This window comes from Myotis myotis, unplaced genomic scaffold (assembly GCF_014108235.1).
Source record: "Myotis myotis isolate mMyoMyo1 unplaced genomic scaffold, mMyoMyo1.p scaffold_m19_p_7, whole genome shotgun sequence".
Lineage (NCBI taxonomy): Eukaryota > Metazoa > Chordata > Mammalia > Chiroptera > Vespertilionidae > Myotis > Myotis myotis.
The window spans coordinates 93,897,590-93,906,387 of record NW_023416379.1 but is presented as its reverse complement, the minus strand read 5'-3'; the positions used below and the strand labels follow the sequence as shown (position 1 = coordinate 93,906,387).

At 51.5% G+C, this 8,798-nt stretch overlaps 1 long non-coding RNA gene and 1 other non-coding gene across 2 annotated transcripts; both read left to right on the top strand.

The window, feature by feature from the left end:
- Positions 1-799: 799 nt before the first annotated feature.
- On the top strand, positions 800-4,662 carry LOC118660625. The gene is made up of 3 exons (XR_004968997.1): positions 800-1,141; positions 2,681-2,899; positions 4,557-4,662. It is a non-coding gene; the product is annotated as an uncharacterized LOC118660625 (long non-coding RNA).
- A 3,721-nt stretch (positions 4,663-8,383) lies between these two features.
- On the top strand, positions 8,384-8,522 carry LOC118660870. Its single transcript, XR_004969063.1, has one exon. It is a non-coding gene; the product is annotated as a small nucleolar RNA SNORA4 (small nucleolar RNA).
- The last annotated feature ends 276 nt before the right edge of the window (positions 8,523-8,798 follow it).

Here is an 8,798-nt window from a genome sequence, read left to right as displayed (position 1 = left end):
AGAGAAGTCAGCGTGTGCTGACGTCATGAGTTCAGCTTAGGGCTTGTGGTGTCCTAGGTACCTGAAGACACCCAAATGGGGGCTCCTGGGTATGCAAATCCAGAGCACAGAGCGTGGTCCAGAGGGCAGAGAGGAGGGTGGGGCTCAAGGGAAGGAGATGGCGTTTAATGTCATGTGCCAGGTGGCCTGATAGCTCCTGCCGCACAGGCTGGGAAGAGAAGGTGAAGGACACAGAAACCAAAGATCGGCTGAACAGGAGAGAGGCCCCTGGAGGCAAGGACGTGGAGCATTTGGAGGAGGGCTCCCTGGCCATGGCCGACCTGGCCTGATGCAGAGGCGGGAAAACGGGGACATGAGGTCAGCAGCCCGCAGACGGGGTTTCTAGACTCGGCCCTGACACTTCCTTGTCTGGAATGCAATTCTTCAACCAGGTCAAGGCACCAAGCTCCTGTGCGGGCACTGTGGCTGCCTCTCCAACACGTTCCTCCTGACTCCCTCGCAGAACCCCAATTTTATTGGCGTAACTATGGCAGAGTCTGCCAATTGCCCCAATATCCATTGTCCCTTTTCCATTGAAATGGAAATTTCAGATGGGCTAAAGACTACATTTCCCAGCATCCTTTGCAGTGAGCCGTGGCCATTGCACTGCAGTGAGTAGCTTACAGGAAGAGAAAACCTGGGCTGAGGGAACCCAACTCTTTTCAGATGGGAACCCCCCACCGGCTGCTGGTCTGGAGGAGGCTCTACCTTCTGAGGCTGTTGGCACCCAGCCTCCCTGCGAGATGTGCAGAGTGTGAGGCCCCGGGAACTCACTTCTCCCCCGTTGCACTAGTGATGGGTTTTGAGGAGCAGTGATGTGATTGTGGCCACTGGGAATGAAGAACTGTTGGCAGCTTCCGGGAAAGTTCTCTTCTGCACTGTGCGTTGTCATGTCTAGGCACGATGCTTGGCGACAGGCAGCCGTCTTGTGACCGTGAGGAAAAGCGTGGCTGCCCCTTGGCCACGGCAGGCGTGATGGCTGAGAGCAGCCTCGTCCTTGCTGGCGCTGCTGAGCCACTCAATTAGCCAGCAGCGGAGCCCCTTCGCCTCTGGCCACCTCGGCACAGGACAGCAGAAGGCCCCACCTGAGCCAGGCCTCGGGGTGAGGCACCGGACTTCCCTCCCCTACGGGCACCCCTTCCTCCTAGAAGCGCGGTGAGGCCACCTGGTGCAGACGCCCAGTGGGAAGCACTTCCTCCTGAGACAGACTGGCTTACCCAGGGGCAAGGGCGGGACAGCTCAGTGAGGGGTTTTCCGCATCCGAGACCATGGATGTGGATAAAGGAGCTTGCCCGCCTAACAGCAGAGGAGCTTGCTGGGGTCCCTGCCAGCTCTGACTCTGGCTGTGTGGCGCCACCCCCTCCACCCGCAAGCTGCTCCTCCACCCGAGGGTGCGATCCTGCTGCGGGCGTGGGGGACGGGGGTGGGGGACGGGGTTGGGGGGGTAGCCCAGCGGGGAGCTGTTACTTGGGGGCGGGTTACTAAGAGGGGAGTCCAGACCACCAGGGGGTGACTTGGGGGTTGGGTGGTGACCCCGAGGAGGAGCGAGGTCAGGTGATGACACACCCGGGGGCTTTGCAGGCGGCTGGGGCCGAGGTGGCAGATGGGGCGGCTCTGCCACCGCCCACGGGGCCACATGGGGCGCACATGCGAGCGGGGCTTTCCCGGGACACTGGCTCTCAACCCGACGTGATCCCAACGGGGGATTTCAGGCACCTGCACGAGCTGGGGAGGGACGGTATCTGAGGGAAAGGCGGGGATTTGATCACCCCAGATCCTCAGTTAATTTCAAAGGCAACTGGTGAGCTCCTCGAGTGAGCAGATGAGAGAAACACACCCACCACCCACGGCTGACATGACATCCTGGATGGGGCAAGGGACACCGTGCACCGCCCAGCCCTGGCAGCCCTTCGGCGGCACCCTCCGCCCACCCCTCTGCCCATCTCCGCCGTCGCCCCCCCCGCCTTGTAGCCCAGTTATTCCCCGCCGCCCCCACCACCACCACCAGGGACCAGAGAGGCCCAGGCCCACCAGGCAGATCCCACAGGGAGGGCTGGGGGGAGATGGAGAGCGGCTGGTGGATGGCATGTGGGCGAGGGCAGGGGTGCGGGCGGGGAGTGAGCCCGCGGTGAGACGGAGGCTGCCTGACCGCGGGGACGCCCCTGGAGAATTCCTCGCAGGAAACTCGCCATCAGAAACCTTATTTGGGCCAATTGTGAGTGCCAGGTGCTGGCTCAGGCGTTTCACCTGGATTTCCTCTTTTAAGCCTCCCAAGGGCCCAATGAGAGATATTAGCTCCCATTGGACATTGGACGGCTGAGCAGGCCCCACAGCTCGAGCGGCAAGGGGGGGGGGGGGGCGTGCTGGGGCCTCAGTCTCTGACGCTGTGTCTGCAGGTCCCAGCGCTCAGTGAGCCTCACTGTGAGCACAAGCCTCACAGACTGCATTTCTCTCCCTCTCTCTCTCTCTCATCCTCACCCAAGGAGAGAGGATATTGTTTTCATTGATTTTTTTTTTAGAGAGGGTGGAAGGGAAAGGGGAAGGGGGAGTGGGAGACAGAGAGAGGGAGGGAGAGAGAGAGAGAAAGAAATCGAAGTGACAGATACACTGTTTGGTTGCCTCCCACATGCACCCCAACCAGGGGTGGGGATCTGACCTGCAGCCCATGAGGTGCCCTTGACCGGGAATCGAACCCACAACCCTCCGGTGTGCAGGCCGACACTCTAACCACTGAGCCAGGCTGGCTAGGGCAGGATTCCTCTTCATCATCCCAAGCGCCCTTGCTGGATCTCATCAGAGGGCACCGCTACGCTACACGGCCTCCCCTCCACCCCCAGAAGTGGCCTCGATCTTTACTCAGGTAAAACCTTTGACGGTGAGGGGGGTAAGGGGGGGCCAGCACAGAAGGCCCAGCAGCCATGCGAACAAGCCACCGTGGCGATGGCTTCTCCGGCCCCACCAAGCCTCAGATGGCTGCAGCTGGCCAACATCTTCCCTGCAGTCTCATAGTGAACCCCAAGCTAGAACCCCCGGGCCCCTGCCCCCCACTCCCTGCATGTTGGAGGAAGTTCTTACTCATCAGGAGATAAATGACACACGTTCCTTTTCGGGGCCAGCGGCTTGGCTGTGCGGCTGTGGCACCCATGCCTCTCTGGGCACGTTCTCTCCAGCTCGGACCCGCTGGCCGCCACATCAGTGCGCTCAGCAGCCCTATGACGGTCCTTCGGGGATGGGGACTTGGCACGTCCTAGACCAGCGGTTCTCAACCTGTGGGTCGCGACCCCTTTGGGGGTCGAACGACCCTTTCACAGGGGTTGCCTAAGACCATCGGAAAACACATATATAATTACATATTGTTTTTGTGATTAATCACTATGCTTTAATTTTGTTCAATTTGTAACAATGAAATTGGGGGTCACCACAACATGAGGAACTGTATTAAAGGGTCGTGGCATTAGGAAGGTTGAGACCCACTGTCCTACACAAATGTCTCAAAAATCCAACCTCCCACCAGGGTTCAGGCCTAGTCGCCTCTCCCTTCACTTTCTGAAACAGCCTTGGCACTGATTCTCCGCACTGACTTTGTCTGACAACAAAATCCCAAGATCCCAGCGGGTTCCCCGGGACAGAAGCACTTTTCGCACACCAAGAAGGCCAGAGGCAGCAGGGCAGGGTCAGCACGAGCGGGGGTGCCGCTGCCCCAGCACCCGGCCTCTTCCCGTCTGGTCGCTCTGTGATGCGCGGCTTTCATTCCCAAGGCTTCCTCATGATCTAAAATAGCTGCTGTGTTCCCGCCATCATGTCCACTGTCCCGCCTTCAGAAAGGAGTAACTGGAGAAAAGAAACAAACAAACCCTCCTTCCCTTTATTTTATTTTTTTATTTTTATTAATATATTTTATTGATTTTTTACAGAGAAGAAGGGAGAGAGATAGAGAGTTAGAAACATCGATGAGAGAGAAACATCGATCAGCCGCCTCCTGCACATCTCCTACTGGGGATGTGCCCGCAACCCAGGTACATGCCCTTGACCGGAATCAAACCTGGGACCTTTCAGTCCGCAGGCCGACGCTCTATCCACTGAGCCAAACCGGTTTCGGCCCCTCCTTCCCTTTAAAAACACTTTGTTAGCACTGGCTGGCAGCTGGGTTGGTCGGAGTGTCCTTCTGATACACCAAGTTTGTAGCTTTGATCTCTTTTCAGGGCACATACAAAAATAAACCCATAATTACATAAATAAGTGGAACAGTAAATAGATGTCTCTCTCTCTCACTCTCCCCCCTTTCCTCTCTCTGAAATCAACTAATAACATTTAAAAAAATAAAAACATGTTTATTTTGCACTGACCACATCTCATAAGAGAAATAAGGAAACACAGTCTCTTCTGAGGGTCACCATGTGCTCAGCTAAAAATAGAAGGTTAGCACTCGGGGAGAAGGCGACCAGGCCGGTGGACGACACCCTCCGCTGCTGCCCGTAACAGGGTGTTACTATCTCTTCTGTTTGTTTATTCTGCAGGATAAAGTAACATAAGCAGCTGAGCCCAGAGCGGACTCAGAGAAAGTTGGTGGCTGTGCCAGAAGCAGACGCTGCCCACCTTCTCCATTTATAAATATTTACAGTTATATCTTTTAAAATAACAAAGGAGGATGACCCCATGTTTCAAGGGTGCAGTCCTTTTCCTGTTCAGTTCTTGGAATCAGGAAAAATTATTGCACCTTCTTTGCTTCAAACATAGAATAGAGGCTGTTCTCTCCCTTGTAAATATGAGATTGTCATTGTTGGGTCATGGTCATGGGAAACAAAGATGAAATACGTTTGAGCTGATACGTTTGTTAAAAGTGACATAATAATAAAGAATTAAAGATTCACTTTAAGATTTATCCTTTAAGATATGCACAGAATGTTAACAGTGTGGGGAGTATGCTGGCCTTCCCACCATATGTGGGTCACTCCATATGTCTGTACCATTTGAACTTGAGCATAAGCATGGATTGACAGGTAAGTGAAAAAAAAAAAAGACATTTAAAATAAGTAAAATATAGCCGATACTCTCCCTAAAAAAAAAAAAAAAAAAAAAAATGTGCACATTATAGAAAATACAGAAATATTTTAAAAGATCATTTAAATTACGACAATTTTCTGCTTCAGAGAGATCCCAGTATTGCTATTTTGGAGTGATATCTTCAATTTTCTTCCTACACATATATGTGTAGATAACTAGATTTCAAAACAAACAGGCTCCTTCTGAATATAGTTTTCCCCAAGATTTTATTATGAAAATTGTCAGACAGCCAAACGCAAAGAATTGTTCAGTAACCACTCATCCCCACCACTAGACTCTCCCACAAATGGGTGTGCTGTCACTCGCTTTACTGCGTGGTTATCCAACTGGATGTGCGCAGTTGGTTTTTCAAGTTATCATACAGTAACAGGGAGCTCTTCGGTGTGCACTTCTAGGGATTTACAGGTACAGGCACATGTAACCCCCACATTCAGGATTCAGAAGAGTTCCACCATCCTCAAAACGCTCCCTCTTGCCATCCCCCGACAGGCACCCCTCCCCCACGCCAAGCCCTGGGAGCCGCTGCTCTGTTCTTACAGCCATTGTTTGTCTTTTCTAGAACATCATATAAATGGAAACATGCAGCATGTAACCTTTAGGGACTGGCTTCTTTCGTCCACATCAGAAGGAGTTGGTTCCTTCTGACTGCTGCGTAGTATTCCACAGTTCACTTACTCACTCTCCCAGCCGGGGCTGCTTCCGGTGCTTGGTGATTCTGGAGCTGCTGTGAGCATTCTTGTGTGAGTGTACGCTTCGTTTCTCCAGGGTAAAGATCTAGGATGGGATTGCAACCCGGGCCGACGCTCAACCACTGAGCCACACCAGCTGGGCAGGACTGGATTTTTATAAAGTCTAATCTACCAGTTTTTCCCATGGGTCTTGCTGTGTTGTGTTCAAGAACTCTTTGACTAACCCCAGATCACGAAGACGTTTCCCCTATGCTTTCTTCTAGATGTTATAACTTTAGGTTTTACATTTAGATCTATGATTCATCTTCAGTTAATTTTAGTGTAATGTGTGAGGTTTAAGACAAGTTTAATTTTTTTGGTGTGTGTGTATAGGTGTCCAGTTGTTCCAGCTCATTTGTTGACAAAAACTATCCTTCCTCCACTGACTTGCTTTCGCACCTTTGTCCAAATCAATTCGCCGTATTTGTGTGGGTCTATTTCTTGAGCCTCTATTCTGCTCCATTGATCTGCGTTGCCCATTCCTCTGCCCACCCATCCACACAGCCATTGGTTGACTCCTGTATGCGCCCCGACTAGGAATGGAACCCACAACCTTGGTGCATCAGGACGACACTCCAACCAACAGAGCTCCGGCCAGGGCACCACACTCGATTACCGCCGCGAGTCCTGTTGTAAACCCTAAAATCAGATCACACGATTCCTCCAACCTTATTCTCCTTTTTCAAAATTGTTTTAGGTGTTCTAGTTTCTTTGCCTTTCCACATAAATTTTAGAAGCAGCTTGTCTATATCTACAAAAATTCTTGCTGGGAATTGATTGGATTGTGTTCAACAGATAGATCCGTTTTATGGGTTGAATTATGTCCCCCAAAAGACAGGTTGCAGTCCACGCTGGGCCTAATACATCACCTCGGAACATTACTATATGGAAATAGGGTCACTGTCGATGTAATTAGTTAAGACGAGGTCCTAGTGGAATAGGGCGGTCCTTAACCCACTGTGCCCGAGGCCCCCAGAGAGAAGAAACACAGACACACGGGAGAAATCACGCAACAGAGGCAGGTGTGAAGGCGCTACAGCTGCCGCCACGGAGCACCTGGAACGGCGGGCAACCCCTGGAAGCCGGACAAGGCCAGGCAGGCCCCGGAGGGGAGAGCTGGCCCTGCTGACACCTAGGCCTCAGACCTCTGGCGTCCAGAGCTGAGACCATTTCTGTGGGTTCCACCCACCCGGTTTGCGGTTCTGTGTCAGGGCAGCTCTAGGGAAGCATTTCGGTCAGGGTGGGGAGAAATCGCATCTGTACTGTGCTGAGTCTTGCAATCCGTGGACTCGGTACCCTCTTTGAGTTCTTGCATCAACATTTTACAGTTTCCCGCATAAACACGCGCGTATGTTTTGTTAAGAGTAATGCGCAAGTATTTCTCTGTTCTTTTTCTTTCCTTTTGGAGCTATTACCAAGTTTTGTCTTTTTGTTTCCAGTTGCTAGCATATAAAACATGACTGACTTTCGTGTGTGAACCTTGCACCCCGCAATCATGATGAAGTCAGTTATTACTTCTAAGACTTTGAAAAATTATGTTAATTGTTATAAAACATTCCGTGATACTTCATTTTAATTAAAAAATGCAAGGGAAATACTGTTTTTCTCCTATGGAATGGCAAAGAGCTTTCTTTTTATTTTTTTATTGAATTTAGAGAGAGAGGAAGGGAGAAGGAGAGAGAGAAACACTGCTGTGAGAGAAAAACATCAATTGGTTCGGGGATCAAACCCAAAACCTGGGCCCTAGCCGGTTTGGCTCACTGGATAGAGCGTTGACCTGGGGACTGAAGGTCCCAGGTTCGATTCTGGTCAGGGGCATGTACCTGGGTTGCAAGCACATCCCCAGTGGGGAGTGTGCAGGAGGCAGCTGATCGATGCTTCTCTCTCATCGATGTTTCTAACTCTCTATCCCTCTCCCTTCCTCTCTGTAAAAAATCAATAAAATATATATTTTAAAAAAACCCCAAAACCTGGGTATGTACCCTGACCTGGACTCAAACCCAAGACCTTTTGGTGCACGGGCCGGCGCTCAACCAACTGAGCCACACAGGCCAGGGTGGCAAAGAGCTTTAAAAAGGAACGAGTCCCACCTGCTGGGCATGTATCTTGTTTCCTTTTCCTATTACTGCTGTTATGAATGAGGAGATGGATTTCGGATTCTGGGACATCAGTCTCTGACCCCTTTTCTAATTATGTCAGAGGAAAGGTTCCTCGGAGTGGGATTAGCAAGTCAAAGGGCTGACCCCTCCGGGTGCTACACAGGCTCAGCCGCTTTCCAGAAACACCAGACCAGCCCCTGCCCGGCACTGTGAACGAGCATTTTAAAGCTCTTTGCCATTGGATAGGAGAAAAACAGTATTTCCCTTGCATTTAAAATAGTCCTTTATAAAATGCCAGCCTGTCCCCCCTGTGCTCCCTTCAAAATACAGCCCACGCCCTGGCTGACAGGTGGGCCCCCCTATCAGCTCCCGTTTACTCCCTTCATCCTCACATTCTGCTGCTTCCTCTTCCCACCCTGTACCGGGAGCCGCAGGGCTGGTCACTTCTGAAACTCACCACAAAACTCTTTCCCTGGGTGAAGGTTTTTTAATAACCTTCACCAACTTAGGCTCTTTGGGAGAATAAAGACCACACTCCACAGTGGACTATATCACTAAACATACAGCCCATTACTACTTTGTGGCCTACATTAAAAAAAAAAACCTCTTTCCCTCCAAGAATGCAGGGGTGCTCCCTCTGCTTGCCCCTCCCCAAGGTACCCAAGGGGGTACCTAGGAGAGGGTTAGAGTGGTGAATCTGAAGCCAAACTGGCTGCCCTTCAGCCCAGCTCTGCTGTGTGGCCTTAGACAAGTTACTCAACCTCTCTGTGCCTCAGTTACCACACTGTAAAAAGACGGTAAGGCTAGCAGCCACCTCATAGGGTTGTTGTAGGATTAAAGAAGTTAATAAGGATGTATCAGAACTGTC